The following is a 27,542-nucleotide window of genomic DNA, read 5'->3' as shown; positions in this document are numbered from 1 at the left end:
AAGTGATAGGAAACAATGTGTAATGTCAAGTGGCTGCCCCTCAAAATGAAGAAAATGTAGGAGTGAATGCTCCTGGGATTATTATTGAGATGGGCACTATTTATTAATTACTTGGAAATGGGATTGAACAAGTTAGGAACCGTGGTAGTGGGAGTTTACTGGGTTTTTAAATTGGAAAGTTTTACAATCTTAAGTAGCTAAAGAACCCAGATGATACTAGAAAACACCTTCAATGATACTAGAAGTGGTAAAATGAAAATTCCATAATTATGAAAAAATAAATATGAGGAAACAGATCTCTGTTTCAGTGTACACTACAGCACCGTGAAACAGTTTTTTGAAACAGAAAAGTGAAAGCAGTGAGAACCAGCAGAGAGACATCAACAAATTAGAGGGCTGGGCAATCACCAACCAGATGAAGTTCAACAAGAACAAGTACCAGATTCTGCACCTGGGACAAGACAACCCTGGATGTACAGACTGGGTAATGAAATGTATCATTTCCATAATGTATCACATTCTGATTACTCAGACTCTAAAGATCGGTTGAAAAGACTGAAAGATCTTCAAATTTAGCTGTTTAAAATCTACAATTATTCCATGGCCATTAACTTGAAAGAAAAATTATTCAGAAGACCATTCTTTTTATTTTACTAAATTTCTTCACACCATGAGGGAAAAAAAGTGATATAAAATTTGAAAATATAGGCCTCATACACTGGGTGCATTTGAACGTCTATTAGTGTATTCAGGGCAAAAAAAAAATCACAGGAAAACAACTGACTGGTTCTAAGGCTGAACCAATAAATGGAAGGGAATAAAACAATTAACAAATTTCAGAATTTTATAGCAGCCAAAATTATATGATACGTAGAGGGAATTTCATGCAGATATTCATAATTAGATAGGATATATTAAAATCTGATCAGGTTCCACTCTTTTCTCTATTACATAAAATGAAAGGGGTTTTAAATGAAAGAACAGCAAACGCACAAGCAATATAGAAAAACATTTCTCTTACACAGTCAATGGAACTGGCTGTCAAATCAGGTCATCGAGATAAAAACCATAGCTACGTTTTAAAAAGAACTGCGTAATTTTATGACTGATAATAACATTTGTAGCTATGCCAGGTAAGACAATAAGGTAATCAAATCTTATGCTTCAGGGTATGAGACAATGAATTGCAAGGTTTAGAAATAAATGTGCAATGCCACACAAAGGGGTAAGATGCATTAGCCTTTTGGGAGGAGATTTACCTTCTTTTAAAATATCAAGAAATAGCCACTGCCAGAGGCATGGCACCAGACTACAGAGACCTGGTATCTGATCTGCTGTGACAAATCCTTCGTTATTACGAGTTTGGCTTTGATAGACAATAGATTCTCCTGAGTCTTATGGAGCTGAATTCAAATTAAAAGCACATGCTCTATGAAAGCATAGCTTGGAGGAAGGCTCTGAAGGACAGAACTGTTAGCCAGTAATTAAGAGTTCCGTACTGTGCTTTCTGGCAGCAATTATTTTAACATAATTCTTAACAGAGTCTATTAAAGAGGAAGTGCCAATTAGCAATAGCTTATTGCACAACAAAACAATGACTGCCGATATAATTCACTGCCATAAACTACACAGAGAATTGACTGCTAAAAACAATTGGATGGTTAATTAAAAATGGGGGTGAGGAAGAAGAATCTATATACATTTACCATGCACAGTCTGATGAAACTTCAGTTCCTACACAGAAAGCTCAATTCAGAATCATGTTAAACTATCCAGGCTATGCATATTATTTGAAACTCCTTTTAAATTAGAGCAAACTAATGATGTTTTGCATACAATTTTTCAAATTGTTCATACTTGCCAACCAGTCAGTTATCCTTTCGAGAGAAAAATTTGTAGGCACACTGTTATTCCCACACTTCACATCAACAAGAAGGACACCAAAAGAAGAGGCAAAAAGGAGCCTTGATCTTAGCCAAACAATCTGGGTCCATATACAGAAGACAATTTTCTGTTATAAGGTTTTCTAGGGATACTGCAAATTACTTCCCTGAATTACTGGCCTTGATTTTCCAGCCTAGCCTGAGCCCTGTATTTTCCCTCATCCATTGTTCCATCAAAATGAAATATGAGTGACACAGAAAACATGCAGCTAGTGTTGTGCAAAGAAAATGTGGAGTTAGGAAGGTGTTGCTGTGCAAGAAGTCTCCAAAAAGACCTAAAGTGTGCTTTTCCAGGCTTATAAAAGTGAAATTAGAACTGCAAGCCTAGAAAAGATCTGCTAGTTGATTTTGCTTCTTAGTTCTGACAAACAAGAAGAAACCTCTGTATATTTTTACCTTACAGAAAACGATGGCAGCAGGAGGAGAGAATTACTTTTAGTCTGGAGACTTAGCGTGCCTGCACCAGAAGCTGTCCCATTAAGTTGATAAAACAAACCAACACAGGAACCTGGTGTGTGACGGCACTGATGCACGCAAAAAGACAAGACAGATGGAAAGAGAAGTTTGCAGTCATAAGAGCTGCACTGTTTTGCAATCAAGATGTTCAGCTATGTGGAAACACAGTTTGGCAGTGTCATCACCTAGAAGACTGTAGCCCCCCATAAGACTGAAAGGAAGGAAGAGAAAGAAAAATTATGCTCCTGCTTTTCCCCTAGAGGGTGGAAAGAAAATTGAAATGAGAAATTCTTTTATGGTTTTATTTTTTGTAACATGATGGCTAAAGACTATCTGCAGAGCACTTTTGAATATGTCTTATTTTGTATACAAAACCCCTCTTACTTTCTCAGTTTTTAGTTTTAAGCCTTATTTGGGGATCTAAAAACAAAATGGAATTCTTTGGGTCCCTGTATTGAATCTGAGAATTAATTATCTCCTGCCTCAATAAATTAGAAGCAATCTTTGCTTTTAAAAAGAGAACATAACTCAAATGTGTTTTGTCTACCTCAGAGTGAGCTCATACTTTCTGAAGTTGTGGGTCACAGGCAGCACTGCAGAAGATGGCATCTATTTATTGATGAACCACCTGAATGATCTGGTTTAAATTTTAGAAGAGATTTAGCCTTCCTCTGGAGAGAAAACAGCTTTTATTTTTCCTTTAGACATATTGTCAGTGAACTTTTAGCACAGTTAGCTGCCATAAATAAAAATGAAAAATCATCCAACATGAACTTGGAAATAAATAATGGTTTTAAACTATCCCATGGACCTGATTAGATTGTTAGTGAAATCAAGTAATTACTTACTTGACCTCATCTTCTCAGATGATGTGTTAATCTCTTTCTCATAAATTATGAGCATACCTAGTAGGTTAACTAACATATTATTTAAAAAAGAAAAACGGAGCTGAAGGATTTTTTAGATTTTTCCCCTTAAAAATAGGACTAAAACATTTATTTTAATTCTACATATTTATCGGGGTTAAGCTCTGGTAATACATGTAATAAATAAGTGAAAGGCCTAAGAGTGTCTTCCAAATCTAAAAAGTCAGACATTTCTTTCTTATTAGACTCTTTCTCCAGATACACAGAATTTTATCAAACTGTTATTTTCATCAAAATTTATCAAAAGTATTTTCTGCTTCTGATTCCAAATCTACTATTGTTACTGAGAAGATGCATTTTTGGAATCTAACAAAATCATCATAAACAGTGCTCAGATTCCCTGTTAGAATCTTGCTCCAAAACACTCTGTTAAACACGTATATATATATAGCTTTTAATTATTTTGCTACTGTTCAGTAGAAAACATTATATGTTTTATAAAAAAAGATATTAGACAACTACAGGCTTGAAACAAACATCAAGATGTTAGCACTATATGCACAGAGACTCACATATATTTCTTTAACAGTGCACAGCACAAACACCTGTACACTGGTATGAGCATCACAGATTCTTGGGAATGCAGACATAGACTTTTGGTTTCATATTGGAGGTTTGTTCCTAGTAAGCTTTAAATTTTACTGAAATACAGACTACTAAATAACAAAACAGAGCAGCAAGCTTTCCTCTAAAAAGAGATGGAGCTCAAAGCTAAGATTATTAAAATCATATTACTTATGAGAGTTCCTATTTAGATTTTCTTCTACGCTAGTCTAGGAAAAAATGCTTTTAAATTTGAGTCAGCAAATTCTAACCTGTGAAATACAGTTCTCTAGAAGACAAAAGAAAACAGGTTTTTTCTAGCTGTTTAGTTTGAGTAGTGAAAGGATGTATCTGACTAAGCAACTCAAATAGCACTGGGCTACTCTGGACAGAGTAGCCACAACTCAAAAATAACCTTCTCAAAAGCATTCTTAGAGATGTATGTGCTGTTCTTATGTTCTTCTTCAGGGATTTGGCTAACATAAAGATATTACTCTTAGGCACCAAACCCTTTATTCTCCCTGAATGTGCCCATTCCTCTTTTTTTTTTGTTTTTTTTTCTTTTTCATACCAAATTAAATGTAGATACTATCACTTCCACATCTAGGCTGGGTAAAATAGACCATAAGGAGCATCAGAAGACACTGTACACAAAAACCTGGTTTATCTCTAAAAATCTGTTCTATGCTTCCATATATATATATATATAAGTTGTTCCCATTCTAGCATTCTGCTTTGAAATACAAAACTATGCCCATTACAACCACAAAATTCTATTTGAACTATTTTAGCTAAAGGTACAGACTGGAAAAGCTCTTGACTTTCTCAACTGTCCACTGTTTTCTAATTCTGCATCATAGTTTTGCTTGACAGTAGCATAGGATGTGAAGATATAGAGGTGATCTGTAAAACATTTTCCATTTCATTAAACTTAGTCACCAAGCTGCTTTTTGCCTATAGAAAATTATTTTGTTTTTCTCTCTGCACAAAGAAACTTGCTCATCCCCTTCACTCAGGCACTGGACTTTCCAAGACATGAAGACTCCAAGAATTCAGAATCTCTTGCTGGGATAAGCTTCAATAGGCATTGTGTAGTGGTTCACTTAACTCTGTCCCAGACCTGGCAGAACAGCCTGCTTGGAAATGGGTATAGAATTGGGTATAGAGGTATTTTGTGATCTCTTCAATGGAAACAAAGATATTAGACCTCAAATCAGACAATTCAGTTCAGTTACTGTAACAAACACAATGCATATGTTTATATATTTTTCCTTCTGTTGGTTCTTAGAATTGCACCTCAAAAGATACTTGCTCTTATTTAAACTCCTGAAGGAAAAGAGTCTTGGCAAATTCTCACATTTTGTCCATTTTTTTTTCATACCAAATTAAATGCAGGAACTATCACTGCCATATCTAGGATAACTTTATTCTTTATCCTGACCAAAAAACTTCTGTGAAGGGTTAGAAGAATACTACACCACCAAACCTTGCACTTCTGCTTTGAAATTAGAAATGTAGACAGCCCTGTTTCACAGATGCAGGAGACAGAAGTTTTGCCCAAGCTATATCTCTACCCTTGTATATATTATGACATCATAATGGCTCCATCAGCTATAATAAAAAATGAATTCCCTTGACATATATTACCCGTAAGTGCAGCGTAGTAAATAAATGATTCATGCAAGTTCAATTACAAGGGTATGATGTCTATAAATGCTAAGTACCTGCAAGATAGCAACAGTAAAGGAAATGAACCCATGCAGTGTTAAAAATGCCTTTCAGCTAAGATTTCTGACCATACCTTTCATCTCTTTTTACATGATTTTACATGTCTTTTACTAAGCACACTCATGGTAGCAATCCACTAGAAGGTTACATACACAGTAGTGTTTCTATCCTTACTATAGATGAATCTAAAAATAGAACTAAGTTGCTCTTTTGCTCCAGAGGCAGTAAAGAAATCTTTTTAAGAACTGGAACTCCCACTGAATTTAAGACTCCACCTCTGCCTCCTGTAAGTTAAATTACTAAGCCTTTAAAATGAAAAATCTCTACCCATGATGATTTACATACATGCAGTCTAAACACAGTATATTTCATGTTCATGTATTTTGTTTCCTAAATGTATGTAAGATGACATTACAAATACAGGTTTTTTACAAGTATTTATAGGAAACAAGGGTTCAAGGAGTAGGTGATCTACTCTAAATCATGTATAATTGACAATCCTTAGCAAAGGATTTACTTTCTAAGTCTATATACATTTTACAAGACAACCACTCATTCAAGTTTTGAATATTATTAGCAAAAACTAATTTCTGAATGGATTTGGAGTAATGCTGTCATTGATTTATGCAGGTTTACAGTTACCCATTTACCCACAAATGAAATAAGGACTGTCACAAGGACTTCCCAAATTTACTCCCCACCTCTGCTGGGAGACAGCACTAGATGGGTTAAAGAGGTCTTCCAGGAGAACTGAGTATCACTGGTAAGTCATGACTACATCTGGTCTTATCCCAGTGTTAAAAAGTAGAGCAAAGAACATAGCACATGGTTTAAATATACCTTTCACAAGTGTATATTGTCATAATTAATAGCAAATTGGATATTTTGGGTAGTGACTTAAATCAGAAATGAAGCATGAACTTTTGTTAAACCCTCATTTTTCACAATTTCCTACAAAACAGGTTCCAGAGATAAAATAAAATTCCCAGGCCAACCTTCTCCAACTCATTTACTATTCTTTTCATTCACCTGGATTTAAATTCATGCAAAATTCCTCAAAACACTCATCTAGTACTAGCAATGCAGCCACAAGACTTTTTGAGATTTTTTTGATGGATGAGGGTGATTTTGTATTTTTTAGGGTTCCACTTGACAACAAACAGCATATTTTAATGTTTTATATGTTATTGTGTTTAGTTTCATTCTCAATGCAATTAGAAAAACCAACAATAAATTTGGAAATTTCCTGTCTTCTGGACAGGGCATTGAAGTCTCCATGTTTGATTGCAAGAGTTTTACAAGTCTACTTTTAGAAGCTGAATCTTGAAATGTCTTTCGCCCAACCCAAAGGGCAGATGCCTGCAGGGTGGATCAAACTTCATAATGCAAGAAATGGGAAATGCAAATGTCAGTTTGCTTATTTCACTGTTATGGCCATGACAGTAGAAAAAATAATTTATTTAGAACAGGAATCTCCCATTGTGATAAAAATAAATGTGTGAGAACAAGGACAGACAGAGTTCAAAATTATACTGTACACAGAAATAATACACATATTTACATTCAGAGTATTTGAGTCCACAAGGTCAGGGACTGACATTCAGAGGCCATTTTTTCCATAAGCAATATCAAGGAAAAATACCTCTTCTAGTTTTGATGCTCATTTGATATCAAAACAGTGTAAGACAGCTGCTGAACACAAACAGAAATTTGCAGTACATTTTGTTAACTTTTTTAACATACAGCTGTAAACTATTAGAACTTACAGTATCTGCAGCAAAAAAAATCTTACCCCAATAAATCCTTAAGTCTTTTTAAGTGGAAGTAACTAAACCTGTTGTCTAAGACTAAAACACTTGAGTATGCAATTCCCCTATATCGCACCAAAAATTTGGTGGGAGAGATTATTCATAAAATATCAATGCATCATTATTTATTAATGAATTTAAAAGTGACACCATCCCCTTCAACTTCTCTTTTCACACATGCACAGCTTGATTCTAAACAAAGATGCAAATAAAATAAAGAGGAGGCAAATGATTTGAACTCATTTTACAGCAGCCAAATAATCTGAACTGCAGGGCAGTGAAGTGTTTTTATACAAGAAACATGCATCAAGGCTTCTGCCAAATTTTATGAAGTAGTAATAACAATATTGTCTGACACGTATATTTCTTCTCAACCCTTAAATGGATTTAAAGGCTGATCCTTATACTCACCTCCCTTGAAAATTCTACCATATTGCAGCATTTGTCTTTATGAATTCCTTCAGTGGTTTTTAATTTCACTTTTTTTCTTTCTTTTTAAAGCAGTAAACATTGCTGTAGAGCTGTATTAAAAATAGATACATACTATTAACTTAGATCACAAGTGTAAACAGAAGCTACCACTAACAATTCTGCACACTGGTTTTTTTATCTTTTTTTTTTAATTATGCAAAAAATGTAGCAAATTTTATATGGACTTTACTTCTAGTTTAGTACTGTGATTAATTTGGTGTTTAAGAATATGAGGCCCCTAAATATCCTTTCAGGGACAGTTGGAAGAATCACACTACGGGTTTTTACTAAATCAGTGTTCTCTTTGCAAGATGCAGCATATGCCATAAGATCCACACATAGTTTAGAAAGGCAGAAACACAGATGCTGTCCACTCGAAAACGCACCTTAACTACCCACACTCACGTTCTTCACAAGTCTGTGCTTTGAATGGGAAGCAGCTCAGGATTCAGAAGTACCTTGGATTCTTGAGGCACTTCTTGAAAGAAAACACGTATCCGGTACCAACACCACACCCTCAACTTTACAGTGTGCTGCAGCTGTACCTCCCTAAACTTTTATCTCTTAAGGATATAGCAGCAGGGCTATAGGAAGGTTGTGTGTAGTCAGAGATCAAAAGGCAGAGCTGTTCATACATGTCTTTGTCTTGATCAAGATGCACCAAGACTGTTCAAGACTAAGTCTGCACTACTAGTTGTGGTAAAACTGCAGTTCTGAATCCAAAATCTGAGTTACAGTTCTGCTCCTGATGTCCACACTCAAACAGAAACACAGGAAGACAGGTCAATATATAGAAACAGGAAAACCAGGTCAATCCCCAAACAAGCTGTTCCCATAACCCACTCTAGGAATAACCCTAATTTCTAAAACAGCAAATACAGCTTCTTGTTCACACAGACTCAAACAACACCAGGCACTCACTACTGTAATGGAGAAGGAACCTGCCTCAGCAATTCTGCTGTTGGAGGATGTGTCTCCTGAGTCTCCCTAAAAAGGCCAATGAGAAGGATAAACTGAGGTCCTCTAACACATCTTTTGGAGGAGATGATCTCCATCTCATTGTGGAGAGAAGATATAATGATCAACCTCACTTGGTGAATACCCATTGTAAATATACAATATAAATAGCTATTAATGTAGCTTGAACAGACCACTAAGTGAGCAGGCTCCAAGAATCTTAGCAGACCAGGGCAACAGAAACCCTCACTTCTTGGATCCCCTTGTTCCCTAAGGAGTCTCTGCTAGCAAGTCTTAGGTTCTCGCAGATGAGTGCATATAACCAAATAAAAAGCTAACATTATTTTAAGATGTTCTATTAGCTGGAATAGCAAATATTCTAAATAATATCCCTCTAAGATTTTTCTTTCTCAATTCTTTTGACTCCTGATTATTTTTCCTCACACTTGGCTGGCTCTTTCAGCCTACGTTATACATTTTTAGATTAAATTAAGGTTAGGAAAAGTAGGACTAACAGATTTACCATGTTTTTCTGTTGCCTTAAGATTCAAAGATCACAAAAGAATACTTCAAAATTTCTATTAAAAACTTATGAAATTAAGATTTACCAGACAGGTTTGAAATCCAAGTTTCCAAACATCAAATATGTGGTGATATTAAGACCAGAAATACTTCAGGGGAAATAAAATTGCTCTAGATTGCATTTTTCACATGTTGGCATCAGTGTTCAGATTGCCCAATGATTCAACTAATCTTTTTAATGACACTTTGCAACAGGCAATTGTGAAGGTGATCCTGCTGTTGCAGTAATGGACAATCTGACTCCTGTTTGATATGGTGGCGATTTTCTGAACCATCATTATATCTGTAAGGGTATCAGTTTTGAAACTAGCAGTTTATTGCTACAGATGACCTGCTTCAAATGTGATAGAAATCATTCTCTCATGCCCATCAGATTTGCATCTCTATTTTCTTCTTATCCATTTTTCTTTTGCATCTCGAAGCAACCTTGTGCATTAGTGCTATTCAGTATGGCAGAGCCTCACATTAAAGCATCAGTATTGTAAGTGTGGATTGGCCATACAGTTCCATCTTTGAATAACATATGCCAGTATTTTACTAAAATAAGTTCCACCACTGGAAATAAACACTGAGAGCAATACCTTTCCATACAGCATTCCTTTTATTTTCCAGAGCCCTGCTTAAGAAAGGCCTGCAATTGACTGATTACTTAGCAACCTCACCGAGTCTGATAGACTCACGCTGTGATAATGGAACTATCAATGCAGTTATAATGTACTTACACTCTGTAGATAGCTGCTTCAAATGGAGCAACATTCCCTTCCAGCCCAATGCTTCTCTGCAAAGCTGGAAGGCCTAGTAAAGATTGAATAGATACCCTTAAAAAGAACAAGTTAATACAAGGTTTCACTGACCACTGGTCCTCCGTGCTGCATTAAATGTTGCTGATGCCAATTTTTTTTCCCATTCTATTTTCTCATTTAACATAAAGTTTTAAACTGATTTTCTGTGGAGAAGAGCAAAGTAATAAACATCTTTAATGTATTTTCCTACTTTATATTACTTCACAGTAAAAATATCAACATAACCAATGATTAGCAAGTGATCATGTTCTATGCTATTAGCATGTAATGCAGCCCAAGTTTTTTAAAGAGATATTTCATAAAGCAGACCAGAAAGTCTAAATCATGAGGATATTAGTTATGTCAAAAAGGTACTTATTTAGTTGTAAAATGTGACAGAAGGGCAGCATTTACAAAAGTGCATGAACAGCAGTCAGATCTAAGAACCAACTCCATTGTCTATATCTGAAACACATTACAAAAAACCCACCCCAAACAAACAAAACCAACCAACACAAAAAAAAAACAAAACAAAAAAACCCCACACATGCACATGCCCCCCAAACCCCAAATACAACTAAAACAAACTAAAAAAAACCCAGACCCACATCTTCTCCTCATTGTAAAGAGCATGGATGGCTCAGCTCAGATCCAAAAAATGCACTCCATCCCCCAAATAGTGGCTTCATTCACCATGCTCCCTGGGACCAAGCCCTACTTCATGAACAAGATAGTCTGAGGAAAAGGTAATTGACAGAGGCCAAAACTGTGCCCTGTAACAATATATGTAGTGAAGTTATATGTAGCATTCAAAAAAATAAATGTCACAGGGCTCAGGCCATACTGGCTACGCTAATATCATCATAGTGGGGCTCACAGAAATCTTGCCTAGTTTTAAAGTTCTTTGACATGTAAAGAAATGAACAGGCATCACAGATGTACTACCTGCCTCTCAGTACCAGCATGTCATTGGACATCTGTGCTAAATACCTATATGATAAAGGTTGCACTGGAGGAATGGAGGTATCTAAACATACTCATCTAGACTTCACAGGTACTCTCTGGGGACACACAGGCATCTCTGGAGATTCTTTTGTTTTTACCTCAACTACAGTGCTCTGGCAGAGATGACTGTTGCCTTAGACACTTCACACAGAGCCTGGTTTAAACATAGTTCAAAACTATAATGCCTCAATTTGGCTTGTGAAGCCATGCAAAAGGAATTATGCCTCAACAGAACCTAAACTTGTTTGAAAGCTTGATTTATAGTCAATTTTAGTTTTATCACAGTAGCAATTCACAGTGCATCTAAGTCAAACATCTTCAATGGGCTATAATACATTTTTTTTTAGATACATCCCCACATATCAGCATCAAAGTAGCAGATTACTGGCACAAAAAGGGAAAAGATAATCAACACAGATGTAAAGATTTTGCATTATCAGGGGGAGAAGAAAAAGTCAAATAATGTTAGTAGGTCAGATATTCTCAGGTTGGCCAGGCCTGGTAGTGGCCACTGGACAGTACATAATGAACCAATTGAAGTTCATTGAGAATTTAGAGAGAATGAAGAATTTGGAGACAAGAGATCAAGCACGGCACCTGTCCTTAAAAATGGAAGAAGCAGTCAGAAAGTGAAAAACAGTCCTCTACTTTCAGTAACTAGAAAGACAGTAAAAAAATTATTAAACAATCAATTTTTAAGGACCTTAAGGATAATGTGATAAGGAACACACAATTTGGATTTTCCAAGAAGAAATCAGTCAGACCAATCTCATCTCCTTCTCTGACAGACCAACTGCTGTACTGGATAAGGAACAGGCAGTAGATGTGATATAGCCTGACCACTAAAGATGTTGATGCTGTCACATGTGACAATCCCAGAAGCAGAAGAAAGAAATATGGTCAAGACTGAATTGCACTCAATTTAAAGGATTTATCAGCCCTTCCCCATCAAGCTTAGAAAAGGTATAAAGAAGATCTGCAATGACTTGTCTCAGATCCTGGAAAACCTGCCATTTTTATGAATGGCTTAGATGAAAATAGTTTGTATGTGTATAACCCCTGCAAATGTCACTGCATTGACAACATTTTTGCAAATTTAAGACCAACTTTTAAGAATCAGGACTGGACAATGCACATGCATATAAATATATTCGTAACAGTTGACTAGACACCAACAGGACAAAAAGTCTGGAGTGATAGCATTTTACCAGAAGAACAAGAGAGACAATAATAGCGTTCCAGTATGGGAAATTGTTACAGCTAGGTGACCACTGATTGTTTTCTGTGTTCACTGAGAATAGAAAGAGTTGCCATCATCCTAATCTGCTCTGTGAGAATGGACTGGTAAAAAAAAACAACAAAAAAACCCCCAAACTGAAACACAAACCCACAGCTATAATACAGATCTTTCCAGTGCTTTTTAGTCAATTGAGATAGGGAAAATACCAACACAGGAGGTTTTCCATATTCCGTAGTATCTGTTAAGGATGATCGTGAGTCTCATCCTAGAGAACAGAGAATTGAATGAGAATAAACCTTGAGGCTTCTTCTCAGATTTCATATCCTAATATCTTGCAAATGTAAGAACTGTCATTTATCTATGGCTGTTCTTTGACTAGGCTTTCATTTACATTAGGTATGCATCATCATCATCATCCTCCTTATTTATTTATTTATCTTTCCCTCCAATCAAGACAATTGAAGCTCCATTTATATGTGCATCTTTAAATTACTGCTAATGCAGTATTCCATTTTAGCTGCAGAGGTTCACTGTTTAAGCACAAGAGAATACCAGAAACCACAGTGCTAACTTGTTAAAACTGGCTGGAAGATAGTGAGTTGTGGGTTTGCATTAAGAGATGATGAATAGACTTGACTGCAGAATCAAAGAAAATACACAAAAATCCTTCAACAGAGAATAAGTACAAAGTCAGCAAGGAAATTAAATGAAGCTTGCAGCATTTCTTTACACTTAGAAAAAGGCTTTCATTTTATGGGTATCAGATTGAAGCTTCTAGAAGGAACTCTTCCGTAAAATTTATGTGAAAGCTTACAGCACAACATTAATGCGTTGCACTGTGGGTTTTTTTCAGATGACAATATCTATGTTAACTTCTTGCATTCAGATAATAAATATGTTGACAGTAGAACATTAGGGTGTTTATCTGTTCTGTGATGGATAAAACTGTACTCTGAATAAACAGCTTGGGAGACTGACCTTGCGCTAGCCACATGTGAAGAGACACTCACCTGCCAGAAGAATATTCTTCTTTACAGGGAAGGGGGGAGACAGCTCTTCCCTGTCAGGGTAGTTTTACAATGGAATATTGATACACACTGAAAAACAAGGAACTGAGGGAAAGGACTTCATACATTTATGACAGCTGCCACAATATCACACTATTTTCTGACTTAGTTGAAATTGGACAATAAATCAATAAACCTCTAGCTGATTGTTACCTTCAGTGAAATATGATGCAACATAATTTAGAAGGTGATTTTAAGGAGTAATTCTCTGGAGATTTTATGACACACATTTGAGGTTTATTTTCTTTTTCCCCATGAAAAATGCTTTAAATCCATGTGTAAAATTGAAAAAGTTTTCATCCAACTAACCTGCTTTTGTCTTTTTCTTACCCTGCTTCTGTTTTCAGTCATATCAGTATTATTACAGGGCACAGTTTTCAGATGTGAAGTCATACTGACTTTTGCTGGAGAGATTATAGCACAGAGAGTAATTCAGTTCATACATGCAGCTCAACTAGGTCCTCCCTTTAAAATGCTTTTTATGAGCACACCTCTGCACCCACATGCTTCACGCATCAAAGCACACACTGTATTCTGAAACTGAGCTCATAGCAAAAAAAATCCTGACTTCCTTTCTTACCAAAGTAAAGAAAAAATAATTTGTGTTTTAAAACTGCATTTCATTCTATTTAAATGTTTTAAGTGGTTTTGTCATAAAATTTCATGGGCTGGCTGCTGGAAAACCAATCAGGTTAACAACTACTCAAGCGACCCTATGCAGTTCTGCTGCATACATGAGTCCCACCACCTCCTTCAGTGATACAAGCAGAGAGGCAAATTTTGGATTTACATTTTACACACATCCCATAGTATTTCAAAATTACATTCCATGGTCCCTATTAAAATTATCTTCATAAAGAGTGAAATGCAACTTAAACATGAGAATGTAAGTTCATGTACTTAAAATCTATCTGCGATCTCTGCCACACTCACATATACTCTTCAGTATTTCCATTTACCATGTAATGCCATCTTTACTTTCTTTAATTTTTTTGTTAAACTTTGCATATGAAGTGGTCTGATCCAACATTATACCATACTTGATAATACCCCCAAAATATAAACTAGATCTGTTAAAGATCCATGATGCCATTTTGTCTATAGCTATAGTCAACAAGAGATGACCTTTCAGTCCCATATATTCCTAAGAGTATAATTAGACTTACTAAGCAATATCTAGATTGACTTAAGTACTTAGCAGGGTATTAGCAAGAGTTGAACTAAATTCAAGCTTCAGTTGCTTTAATTAATATAGAGTTTGAAAGCTTTCATTTGATGTGATAGTACAGAGAGACCAGACGTTGAGACCGGGCAACACTCAGCTGTCTGCTGTCTTAGGAGAGAATATAGCAAAAGAGTGGCAAACAACATTAATTATACAGAAAACAAACTGTGATTAAGAAATGAAGGGTTTCCTGCAAGTTTAGTGACAGGTGTGATGCTGTTAATTCATTAACGGTAAGATATGAAGGAATAATTACACAGGTAGTTTTGATCATTCTCAGAAATGCACCATTTATAATACTTGAAAATCCCACATGAAAACTACTACAGACAGATATACAGTCAAACCCTTAAAAAGCAAACCTTTAAAAAGTGCAAAATTTTCATTAAGCCACAAATCTGAATTTAGGTAATCCACAGCCACATTCCAGAGAAAAGGTGACTGACAATTCCATGGGCAGGAGGAATTCTGAATTTCAGATTAAATTCAGTGAGCACACTGCATCTGCAAGTGAAGTGACACACAAAACAATGTCAAACAAGCTGATAATCTTCAAAGAGCTGATGCGATACTGAGACAATTTGCTTCACATACCCAGTATCACCAGCCACCTTTGCTCTAGGTTGCCAGACAGAATTTGCAGAATAAAGATGTGGGTCAATCCACAAGGTCAGATTTACTTTGGGAAAAAATTCAGAGGAGAAGATAATTGCACTTCTCTCTGCATGCTCTTCACACTTTGCCATCCCAATTGCTTTAATGTTTTATGAAGAAATTGCAAGAAGGTATTAATATTCTTATACATGTAATGTAATGCCAATTTAACCAAGAGGTATAACTTAACTGACTGTGGCGTTTTAAAACAATTCAGCTAAACAAGGACAAAATTTGGAGGTTGCTCACATTTTGATTTAAACTACACTAATACACAGTAATTTATACACTGCAACAGTTTTACTACTGTGACACTTTTAATATTAATAAGGAACTGCTGTAAGCAGAAATATCATTTGAAAGAAGGGAGGAAAGAACTAAAGAAGGGAAAAATTGAAACTGCACTGTCTTTCACTATACACCTCATAGTCTGTATTGGGTTTGCATGGTCAAATTTTGGAGCAGGGCCTTCTGAGAAATGGCTTCTATGAGAAGCTTCTGTAAACTTCTTCTATGGCCAGCAGAGCCAATGCCAGGAGGCTCCAAGACAGACCCGCCACTGGCCAAGGCTGAGCCACTTAGCAATTGCAGTAGTGCCTTATTGCCATCTTATTACAAAGGTTTCGTACCTTCTCGGTGGTTTCTCATGGGCAGCTCCTCACAGCATTGACTTCTCTTTTTTCTTTTTTCTTTTTTTCTTTTTTTTTTTTTTTCTTTTTTTCTTTTCAGCACAGCCAACAAACTTCATCTCCCATCTCGCCCAGCCAACCTGCTCTTTTATACTACCGCTCTTAATTGGATCCAGCTGTGACCTATTAAGGGCAGGCTTGTTCTTAATGCTTGATAATTAGCACAGCTGTAACTCTTTAGGGGTGAGATTACTTTCACCACTATCTCTAGTCTCCTACCTTCTATCTATCCACAGTGCCTCTGAGATAATAGATTTAAGAAGGAAAAAAGTTATTGCATAAAAGTAATTTTGACCAGAGAAGAGAGGAGTGAGAATAAGTGAGAGGAACAATTCTTCAAGGTCAGTGGAGAAGGAGGGGGAGGAGGCACAGAGCTGAGATTTCCCTGCAGCCCATGGTGCTGACCAAGGTGAGGCAGCTGTGCCCCTGCAGCCCATGGAGATGCACAGGAGATCCACCTGCAGTCAGGAGAGGAGACCACACCAGAGCAGGTGCATGCCTGAAGGCTGACCTGTGGGAAGCCTGCACTGGAGCAGGCTCCTGGCAGGACCTGCGGCTCCATGGAGAGAGAAGCCCACACTGGAGCAGCTCTAGAATTTGTGACCCCGTGGGGGACCTACACTGGAGCAGGCTGTTCCTGAAGGACCAATCCTGTGGAAAGGGAGCCACAGTGGAACAGTTCATGATGAACTGTAGCCTGTGGGAGGGACTCACAATAGACAAGTCCATGGAGTACTGTCTCCTGTGGGAGAGATCCTATGCTGGAGCAGGGAAAGGTTTCTTTTTGCTGAGGTGGAAGCAGCAGCAGAAATAACATGTCATAACTGACTGTAACCCTCATTCCCTGTCTCTCTGCCCCACTGGGTGGGAGGAGGGAGCCTGGGAAGGCGAAAGATGTGATGGGAAGGTACTTTTAAGGTTTATTTTACTTCTCATTATCCTGCTCTGATTTAGATTGGTAATAAATTCAGTTAATTTCCCCAAGTCAAGAGTATTTCTGTGACAGTAATCAGTGAGTGATAACTCCTTGTCTTTCTCTCAACTCATCAGCCTTTCATTGTATTTTCTTTACCCTGCCCAACTGCAGAAGGGAGTGATAGAGCTGATTTTGGTGGGTACCCAGCATCCAGCCATGGTCAAACCATCACAGGTAGTCAGTAAGTTGCAAAGGGATCATACTTTTCATGAACACAGGAGCAACTCTCCTTTAGTTGTGAAATATTTGGTGCCAAGAAATTTGCATAGCGCACAACCCTGAAAATATCCATTCTAGCCAGGCAGCAGCACATACAGGAAAAATAAAAGTGTTCATTTTATCTGCTTAACATCAGCATCAGTGAAACTGCAAGTATAAGCTGAAGGCACATTATCATGTAATGATTTCTCAATGCACCCAGGGACCAGTTTTCAAATTAAACAAGAGCAGATGGAAAGGCAAACTACTCCAAATATTAAGTAAAATGTTCCAGTTTAGGCAGGTTTTCCCCACACACAAGTTTTTACCTGTTTAAATAAATAGGTTCAGTTAAACCACTGCAAATCCATGTTCAGCATCCAGTCTGTCATCTCTCACTGTGAATATGACTGCCTTTTGGATCTTTGGGGAAAAAGGGCATTATTTGGTCAGTAGTTTTTGATACTGGAAATACTTTCTGATATTAGGTATGAGCTCATGGGGACTCCTAATAGGTTCTGAACTTTTTTATTTTAATGACTTCCCCTCCCACCCCCTCATATTCTTGATATGGGACCTGGTTAAATGAATCTTTCTAGGGGGTCATTATCAAAGAAGTCATAATGATCACTGTGAAAACTAAGTCTCTTGGTGTTTCTCCAAGGAAAGAAATATTGCATGCCAGAAAGGGTGTATAATAGATTTTTATTTTAGTTAAATGTTTTCTAGATCCCCTATTCCAGTTAGAGAATAATTTTAATTCTAAAGCTTCACTAGAAACTGATTACTGTTTTTGGAAACTGGTGAGCCAACTCACAATTCATCCATGTGCCTGGCAAAGATGCTATCTATGTGAGCCATAATTACCTAGGAAAGGTATTATTCCATCCAAATGTATGTATATGCAAAGGAAATTGTTCCTAAAGAGGTCAGTGGTGGGTCACAACAAACAGCTCAATGATTAAACAAAGATACACATCCAGCCATTACATTTGCTAATATAATATCAACCCATTGTTCTGCACAGCTTCCCCCTTAGTACATCATTAGAAACCTTTACAATCTCCTACATTGTGTGTTCCTTTCTGGAGACAGAAAACATAAATTATGCAAGATATCAATAAATAAGAGCTCCTAAATGGTCTTTAACAATAAAAACTGCTGACCTTATTCATGGCTGAGTTGCAAATCCAACAGAACAATAACCAGATAAATACTGCTAATAGGAATAGTTTAAAAATAAAAAAAATAAAATTGCCAGAGACCATGAAGTTCTAAACAATGCATGCTTTTTATTCTTTACATTCCCAAAAATCATCTCTGTGGTTATTTGGTTTAAACCTTTGGAGCTGAAACTTGGGTGTGTGAAGCTTCTCCTCTCAAGATCTTTCAAGACAAAGAATGTGCCCCCATCTCTGCACAGAGAAGGTGGACACTTAATGCTCTGGCTACCTTGCAGAATTGAACCATTTGAAATGAACTGGTTGTGATGGACCAGGCTAAGCAGAAATGTCCGTATTTTTCATGTGGGTATTGATAATAGATTCACCAACTGACAGCTCACTGTCCATGCTGAGCACTGTTAGAAGAGATTTTTTTTTTTGTTACAAAATTAAGTCAATGACTTTGAACTCCTGCCATTATGGGCACAACTGCAACACTTGCAGGCCTGGTAATACTGAAATGGCACAAGACTTCAAATAAGCTCCTAATAGAAGGATGGTTTGGATAATAGGAAAACAGGGAAGTTTAAACATAAGAGCAAGTTGAACCTTTTCAGGAGCCTATGTCCACACTGGAACCAAGACCAGATAGGACCAAATTATTTGGAATCAATGTTCTTACACCTATAGTTAGCAACATGGTGCAGTCTTTTTTTTTTTTTTTTTCACATGAAAAGGCAGTATATATAACAGTCCATTTCTCTAACATAAACAATGGTCAAATTATATTTTGATGGATATAGGAAATTTAAATTAGTCTAATCTCTATTTGTCACACATCTTAAATGGAATTTTTTTTCTTTGTGTAACAGTGTTTTCTGCCATTCATTTTAAAATCCCCACACTTGTAAACTACAAAGAATTAATCCCTTGGGCACAGATTTTTTTAAACATACTTACACAGAAATTTAGGTCATAATACTCTGGCCTTTTTAGCCTAAGAAAATTCTATTATCAAAATACAAAATATACTTAAACAATGCTACTCCATTTTTAAGGGTCTCACATTAAGAAAAGCTTTAAGAAATGCCTGTTACCCCCTCCTTACACACAATTCTAGCTGAGACTGTTGGGTCATTGTGTTTTCACAAAGGCCTTTCTGAAAGTTTGGAGAACTCATAGCAAGAGAATACAGAGAATCTGGAACTAAGAGGAAAAAGGAAGAATATATCTGGTTGCAGAAATTAATCATAAAACTACAGGGCAAGCTTTTTTGTGAAATGATACATTTATGAATCTTGAAATAGTTCCAAAGACATTAAAAATGGCTTTACCAAAAGAAATTGAAGAAGTTTTGAACCCATGTATTTGAAAGAGGACAGGGGAAATTAATGATCCTTTACAGGAAACAAGAAGCAACATATGAAGAATGAATTATAGCAGTGAACATGTAAAGATACTGTAATTATTATGTCTTTTCCAGAAAACTCCATCTGCATAGGAATCGAGAAAACCCAAAGGCAAAATGGACTTTAATGTTTTCACCTGTAGGCCAATCTCCTTTTACCTATCAGCCAGGCAGGAAGGGAGCCAGTAGGTCATAAACTTTGACCAAAGGAAAATAAATAGCAGGAAGTCAGAAGTGGGCATTTGTCATTGTCAGAGCCCAGATTTACATCTAAGCTGTGAAAGGTAAGTTGCAAGGCAGATTTTGTAGTGTTAAGATTCTCTATTAATCATTCTTGTTGTGCTCTGAAATTATTCTGATATAATTTACAATAGTCTCTATAGATAAAATATTTTCTATTAAATTACTCTGAAATTGAGTTTAAATACTAAGCATTTACCAAATTATAGCGATGTGGAAAGGAAACTTCTCCTAGAACCCCAAACAGGAAAAAAACTGTGAGGAGTGCTGCCACATCATGGTGCACAGGATGGGAAGCATGACCACCTCCAAAAATCCAGACATGACATCATCATCAAGGAATTATGTCAGACTGCTGCATCATGGAGGAATGCAATTCAGCTACAGCACCACACTGAGGAAAAAGAGCAGAGAATCCAAATTTGGGCCTGGTAAGCTGCTTCATTAACATCAAGAAGTTTAGCCTCTGAAAAAATCAAAATGATCCCTTGTTATTGCAAAGGCTTCTAACTCCTGTTCCATGCCCTTCCCAAGGCAGGAAGCTGCTGATCCAGGGACTCTTTCTGTTCTGCATCGCTGGCCATGGGAGGAGTTTTCTTTCTATTTATTAATTTATTTTTGGCTGCTAAGAGTCAGTGGGTTTTGTCGGCTATGGATCCTAGCAAGAAAGCTCGGTGTGTGTGAACCTGCCTTCAACACTGAGCTGGAGACTACAGCAACCCCATGTTTAATGGAGCTGGCTCTGCACCTGCCTGGGCTCCCTGTTGTTTCTCATTAATCCTTACCGACTTTATGTACCTGCTCATGGTCTTCTTTCTTCCTCACTTTGACATAAACCTGTTCTCCTTAACCTTACACTACCTGATCTAGCACCTTCTCTCCAACCCCCTTCCTGACTGATGCTTCTTTCTTCCCCTCCATGCACATAGCATGAACAGAAACCTTTAGTGAGTAAAACTGTAGCTATTTCTCCCACTTACAACAGGACATGGAAGCTTTGCATGTACTTGGATTCCTTGCTTTGAACCCTCCCCCCGGAACTTTCAAACAGACACTCATTCACTTTATGTTTCACTATTATACTCTTAAATTTGAGAAGGGGTTATTTCTTCTGCTTTCAGGGGAGCTTCTGTAAGCTAATGTATTAATGCAGTTCCTGGAATGAAAAATCTCATCAGTAACAGCAAATACACTTGATGTCTTGGTAAGACATACAGAAAGACCCTGGTTTTATTTGTGCTTCCTTCTCACACTTGTGAAGACTGTGTATAGCAAGTAGAGAATTTATGGTCTGAAAAAGAAAAGCTGAAATGCCATACAGACACCAGGAAAAAAACAAATGCTTTCAAGTGCCAAACTCCTCAAGATCTGATTTGAAGATTCTGGGTGTTTTATTCTCAATGACAGCTTTGCAAAGCACCTGTAAGAATAGGTCTGTCTGTGATAAAGCTGTTCATGTGCAATAATGCTCTGCAGCTTCAGTTTTCAGTATTAAAACTTATGTTACTGACTTCATTTCTGCAGCACTGCATTATTCTGTACAAAATGAATGTACATTAAACACTCCAGAAACGTGCTTGAAGAGGACAAATGAGATCAAAGGACAGACTCTACAGCACATTTTGTTGAAAGCATATTCAGCCATGAGATCAAATAGTCTATGTCAGATTCTACTGTAATTTTAAAGCAACTTCTTTCAGGCAGGGATGAAGCAATTCTTACACTTTGTGATGTGTTATGATAAAGTCAGCTTGATGTAAAAGATCAGTTATTGTTTCACCAAAAGCCCACAGCCATAACCAAAGACTTCACAATGTGTTAGTGATACAGAAAGTATAAAAAGTAAAATTAGAAACTGTCAAGCAAAATACTGTGGCCAAAGTTTCTAAGGAAGTTAATGAATGCTTCAAAGCAGGCTCAGTGATGCTGTGATCATGCAGTGAACCAGCTGGTGTCAGCAGGACCTCAATATTTCCATCAGTCACAGCGGCTCTGTCAACAAGCACCTCTGCACACTGGAATGTGCACACCAGACTGCTACATGGAAGATACAGGGACATGGTCCCCACAGCTCTTTTAACCAACCCAAATATAGCTTGCTTGCATCATTTTCCACATCCAGTTAACAAGGAAATTAGTGTTTGTTTGGAATGAGGATAAATCAAAATGAAACAGAGGATTTTTCAGAGCGTCTAGAGGCTTCAGGGACATCTCCCCAAGAAGAGAGAAATTATGATTGACAGTTATTGACATAATCATTAAAATTTGCAATATCATTCAATTTTTCTTCACATCAGCTTCTCTTTATTTTCAGAGGAAGCTCCACACAGCAAGAAGTAACAAAGCTTGCTCTGCAAATGCTTCATTTCCAGTATCAGATAAGACAGGCTACAATATTTCATTGATTCTGTAAGAGACTCCTGAAAATCATACCAACTACATAGAAATAAGAACTTCAGGTTAGGCATTTGACTCCACAAATAAAATTCCAATGCAGGACTGTGGGAACAGCCAGTGACTGTGGCAAAGGTGAGAAAAATACAGGAATCAGAACACACTATCAGAACTTAAAAGAGTGGAAGGCAAAGTAAGAGTTAGAGCAAGGGTACCTTTCTTTGTTTGCTTTTCTGTGAGACAAGGCACGCTACTGTTTGTTAAATACAACAGTGGTACAGCTCATTATTATTTAGCTACTTAGCAAGAGAAAGAATATTAGTCACAACATTGAGTAATTTGCAGAAGAATATTTTTAAAGATATTGTCATTCTTTTAAAGTACACAATACTTTCTGTGAAGAATTCCAGACTACAAAAGTCACTACATTATTTGAAGATGGAAGGTTTGGAGATCAGTTACCATAAATACGAGACTAATTACACCATTCAGAGCCCTGAAAGAACATAACAATTATTCCAAATGGATGTAATTCAAGACCCACAAAATCTGCCAGGGAAACTTTAGCTGAGGCAATGTATAATCAGTAGACAAGCCAGAATACAGAATGGTGTGCTCAGTTCTACCAACCCACAGAAAAGATGCTGCTCTCCGTGGAGTACAGGGCCAAGCTACTCCTATGGACTCAGAGGCCACTGGCACTGAGGAGTACTCCAAAAACAGCGTTGTATCCTGCACCAGGGAAACATCTGGAGTACCATGGGCAAGGCAAAAGGAGTCACAAAGTCTTCATGTAAACACAGGGAGCTTCCTGCTTCTCCCACCTTTCTACAGACAGCAGAAAGAACTGATGTTCTGTGCAGCCCATGCAGAAACTGCATTCTCTCCACTGAGAGCTGAGCAGTGATAGTTTGTGTGTGGCACCACACACAGGACCAAACAAACAAACAGCTGAGTCCCCCTGAGGTGTCACTGACCACCACTCAGGTACCAGGTGCCACTGCCTCCCCAGCAGCATCCTAGGCATACAGCAGCAGCAACGGGGGGTAAAAAACAGCTCTCTGGGCTTGATACCGAGGTCTTCAAGCAAACTGTGCAATGGAGAATCACATTCCATAAAAGGACCCACACAAGACTGAGGAAGAATGGAACAGGTAACTCTGGAAACCCAGCACTGCCATTGCTGGAGCACACTGCTCTTTGCAGAAGGAAGATCTCACTCCCTCTTGCTGATGACAGGAAAAGGGAAAGGAGGTTGTGATCAGAGTGCCAATGGCAGATGTGAGCATCTGCAGCTGCTCCTATGCAATGGGAACTTCATTTGAGGTGTCTCAAAATTCACATCTTACATCCCCCTCACAAAATTTTGTAAGGTATAGCCAGAAATACGGGACTGGTTTTCTAATCACTTGAGATAATAAAGTCCATTAAAGCTTTGCAAATGCAACAAAAAATAATAGCCAGTAATTTATAATGTTTCTTCAAGTAGGAATAATATAAAATAACAGAGATTACAGTCACATTCCACATAATATTAGGCAGTTTAGATTTTTTTTAAATAATGCCTTGTAACATGCTATACACACACTGTAGCATATTTTGTTCAGCTGATAAAACTTTTTAATAACATTTTGCTATATTTTCTCTTGTTATTTCTTGTCTAGAAAATGGAAGACTCCATAATTTTAAATCTCAATAATGAATTGTGCAAATTATGAAAGCGTGGATTAGAAAGACTATCTTTCCTATGAATACCACAACACATAATGCTCTGAAAATTAAACTGAAATGAATGAACTCAAGATAACTCACACTTGTGTAAACTACCAAGTTTACACAAGTAGTTTTTCCTCTAATCTTGCATAATAAGCCCAGGTCTGCTTCTACTACTCTGTGTTGCCATCATCTGGGCTGTTTGCAGAAATGATCAGATGATATGCATGCTACCATAGCAAAATGTAGCTTTTTACCATGAGGGCCTACAACAATGCTTAGGCATATAAAATGAAAATAAAAAGGTAATTGACATTTGCCCCCTCCAAAAGATGCCCAAGGAGCAGAGCAGGCTGTCACTCAGTGTTCTCACACGCTCTTCAGAGAGACACAGATACCACATTGCAAATAGAGACACAAAACATCAGAGAAGAGCTACAGTTCCAATTAGGACAAAATCAGCCACTCTAGGCAATAAAACAACGGGAGCCATCACAACATCGATACCTGAGAAATACTGCCACTTGTTATCTAACCGTATCGCTCACTCTAAACATTACCCAGGGGATTCAGAGCCAGCCTAAACACTTCAGAAACCATCCAGAGCCGTATGGCACTGCACTCTTTCATACCTCAGGAGTAAAAGTTAGCCAGAGCCTTCTGACAAACTAAAGTGATTTATTATCACATAGCAGAACTAATGCGTTCTGCTTTACAACTCTCCTGGCAGACTAGGAGAGATGTTGCATTTATTACCTACAGTACATAATGCCCGCTGCAGATCTCTGTATTATTCATAAGACTGGCTTTTTTGTGCCATCATAATGCTGATAAATTATAAAAAAATGCATATTTTATTTCAATTTCTAACATATTTTGGTACACATATCAATCCATCACATTGCTGTAGAAGAAATAAGCATTATTGCTGACAGCTGTTGACATGTTCACCTCCACAGAGACGAAACAAAAGGGCTGCAAAGGTTGCTCCCACTCAGAGCTACCTCTCCACTTCATTAATTTTTGTGGTTTAATATTTAGAGAAGGCTAAGTAAAAATCAGTGGCACCAGAACCGAGGAGTGGCAAGGAATGGAACAATACAAAGGATAAAAAACCCATCAAAAGTAGAAAGGGGTATTCAACTTTCACTTCAAAGGTAGATTTCTGCCAGATGAGTGGCTCCAAAAAATAAATTTCACTTCCTAGATCAAGATGAGTTTAATTTCTAATGAGGCTAATTCAGATGTTACTGAGTAAAAACAACTAGAAATGTAAGTGTGGGTAGGTGGGGCTAAAACAAGGGTAATTTCAGCTTCCCTGTCTGGTTGATTTCCATTTCTTCCTCTTCAACTGCAGGTAACATGAGTGCATAGCACAGAGAGCACCCTCCACCATTGCTCATCAGTCCTGATAATAAAACCATCTCAGTAAAAATATTCTAAAATCTGAAAATACAACACTCTGCACTCAAACTCAGTTATTTCTAAACACATAATCTATGTTGATAGATAAATATAAGTTGAATTATCTGCCTGTTATTAATTTTTTTACATGAGTCTTGACCTTATGTTAGCACTATCCATTGACATTAGTGCCCTCTGCAGAATGTAGGTAACAGGGATAGCCCTAAAGATACTAGGGTACCATGAGACCTGTGAGATTTTTCAAAAACTACTGATTAATATCATAAGACATAGAATAGACATGAGCATAATCATCTAAACTATTAACTTAAAAACTCCCCAAACACCAAAACCCTGTAGTTCATAACCTATACTCTCTTTTGATAAGCTTAAATCATACTATTCCCTACCCTTTATACTATTCTCTTTTGATTTCAACTTGAAACAACAACTATCAATACCATTGCAATTCAGTTTTCTGCTACTTCATTAAAATGCTACTAATATTCATTAGAATGTTGCTAATATTTGTTGAGTGATCACAGCAGAAATGCAAGAGAAAGCGTATGACTTTAATCTGTGGCAGGCACATCGCGTATGTCAGGCGCCCTTTTATCTGCACACACACATTCTGTGTGAGAGGCCCATGCCTGACACACAGCCATGGCTTTTAGATCTACGAGACCATTAACATAATTGGCTCTGGAGCAGATGAAGGGATGTTTGCCTTAAATCCCAGCAGCAGGCTAAAATATCTAATACTCACATTTTACACAATGGTCTTTCTAAAAAAACGGGATCTCTCCCCGAATGAAGAGGAATTTTCACCTTGAGCTCAGCCAGTTGTTTAAATCATTAAAGGGGAAATGGATTTCCTTTAACTAGCACTGCCTGCCCATGCTGGGCATGGACACAGCCCTGCCACAGTGTGACCTTCAGCTCTTTGAAAGTCTCAGCAGCATCTGGAGAGCCAGGATCTCTTTCACCTCACAACCATCCTCTGCAACCCGGCACAGCCAAGGCCCTGGCAAGTCTGTCACCACCCACCTGCACAGAGTACCCTCCCTCCACTGAAGGAACCTGGGCACCATCTGCTCCCAAAAGCCTCACCTCAACCTGGCACAAAGGTCTGTGACTCAGAATATTCCCAACTAAGGTCACTCTTCATCAAAGTTTCACAGAAGCAACAAACAGAAATACTCCATGGCCTTAAAGTCACCTGCTCAAATTGGAAGTATACTACATTAAATCAAGGACTATATCTGAAGTAGAAATGCACAGAAGGCAGCCTGGGCTGCACCCAGTATGTGGCTGGAAGGGATAAACTGGGATATCCTGCCATCTGCTGGGAGCAGATCGCTTGCTGCAGCTCTGCAACCCCTTTATCACTACATACATAATTACAGACTTTTAAAATCTGCCAAATAATGTTATGAAAAATGTGCAAATCATTCTGCATGTCACAGTTTATTTGAGAAATATGTACTTTGAAGGCATATTTGTTTGCCAGGATCTACTCTGGGTGTTTTATTTTATAAAATACAATATTATTTTCTTCTAGTAATATCAACACTGTTAATTTTAACAGACACATTAATTCTTGAAAAATTGAATTTTTGGATTACCTAAATAATAAAAGAAACATTTCAAAATTCCGGTAATCTAGAAAGATTTGGTGATAAACTCTCTCTTCATAACTATCAACAGTTTCCTTATTTTTAGAAACTTATTCCAAATGCTTCGGTACTTTGTGGGCTAGGGGTGGACTATGTTTCAGTTAAAACCCCAGATGGTGGATTCAGGACATTTCACAAGAATCTGAGCATTTTAATTATTTTCAAGCAAATTTCAAGTAAAAACATTTGAGAAAGCTACAAAAAAGGAAGGAGGGGACAACCCCCCCAATGCCCCCCAAAAAAGTACTGGAAACAAAACTAGAAAATATCTTTGAAGACAGTACATACAGATTA

The 27,542-nt window shown here is 37.4% G+C and overlaps 1 protein-coding gene and 1 long non-coding RNA gene across 5 annotated transcripts in view; one reads left to right on the top strand and one right to left on the bottom strand.

Annotated features, from left to right (window-relative positions):
- The window catches only part of PDZRN4 (PDZ domain containing ring finger 4), a 228,905-nt gene that overhangs the window by 142,005 nt on the left and 59,358 nt on the right, over positions 1-27,542 (bottom strand). The gene's annotated exons all lie outside the window — the stretch shown is intronic.
- Positions 5,527-12,100, top strand: LOC135301906 (uncharacterized). Its single transcript, XR_010363645.1, has 3 exons — positions 5,527-5,566; positions 6,227-6,359; positions 11,990-12,100. It is a non-coding gene; the product is annotated as an uncharacterized LOC135301906 (long non-coding RNA).

This window comes from Passer domesticus, chromosome 5, assembly GCF_036417665.1.
Source record: "Passer domesticus isolate bPasDom1 chromosome 5, bPasDom1.hap1, whole genome shotgun sequence".
Lineage (NCBI taxonomy): Eukaryota > Metazoa > Chordata > Aves > Passeriformes > Passeridae > Passer > Passer domesticus.
The sequence above is the reverse complement of the archived record's forward strand: the minus strand, read 5'-3'. Positions and strand labels throughout refer to the sequence as shown.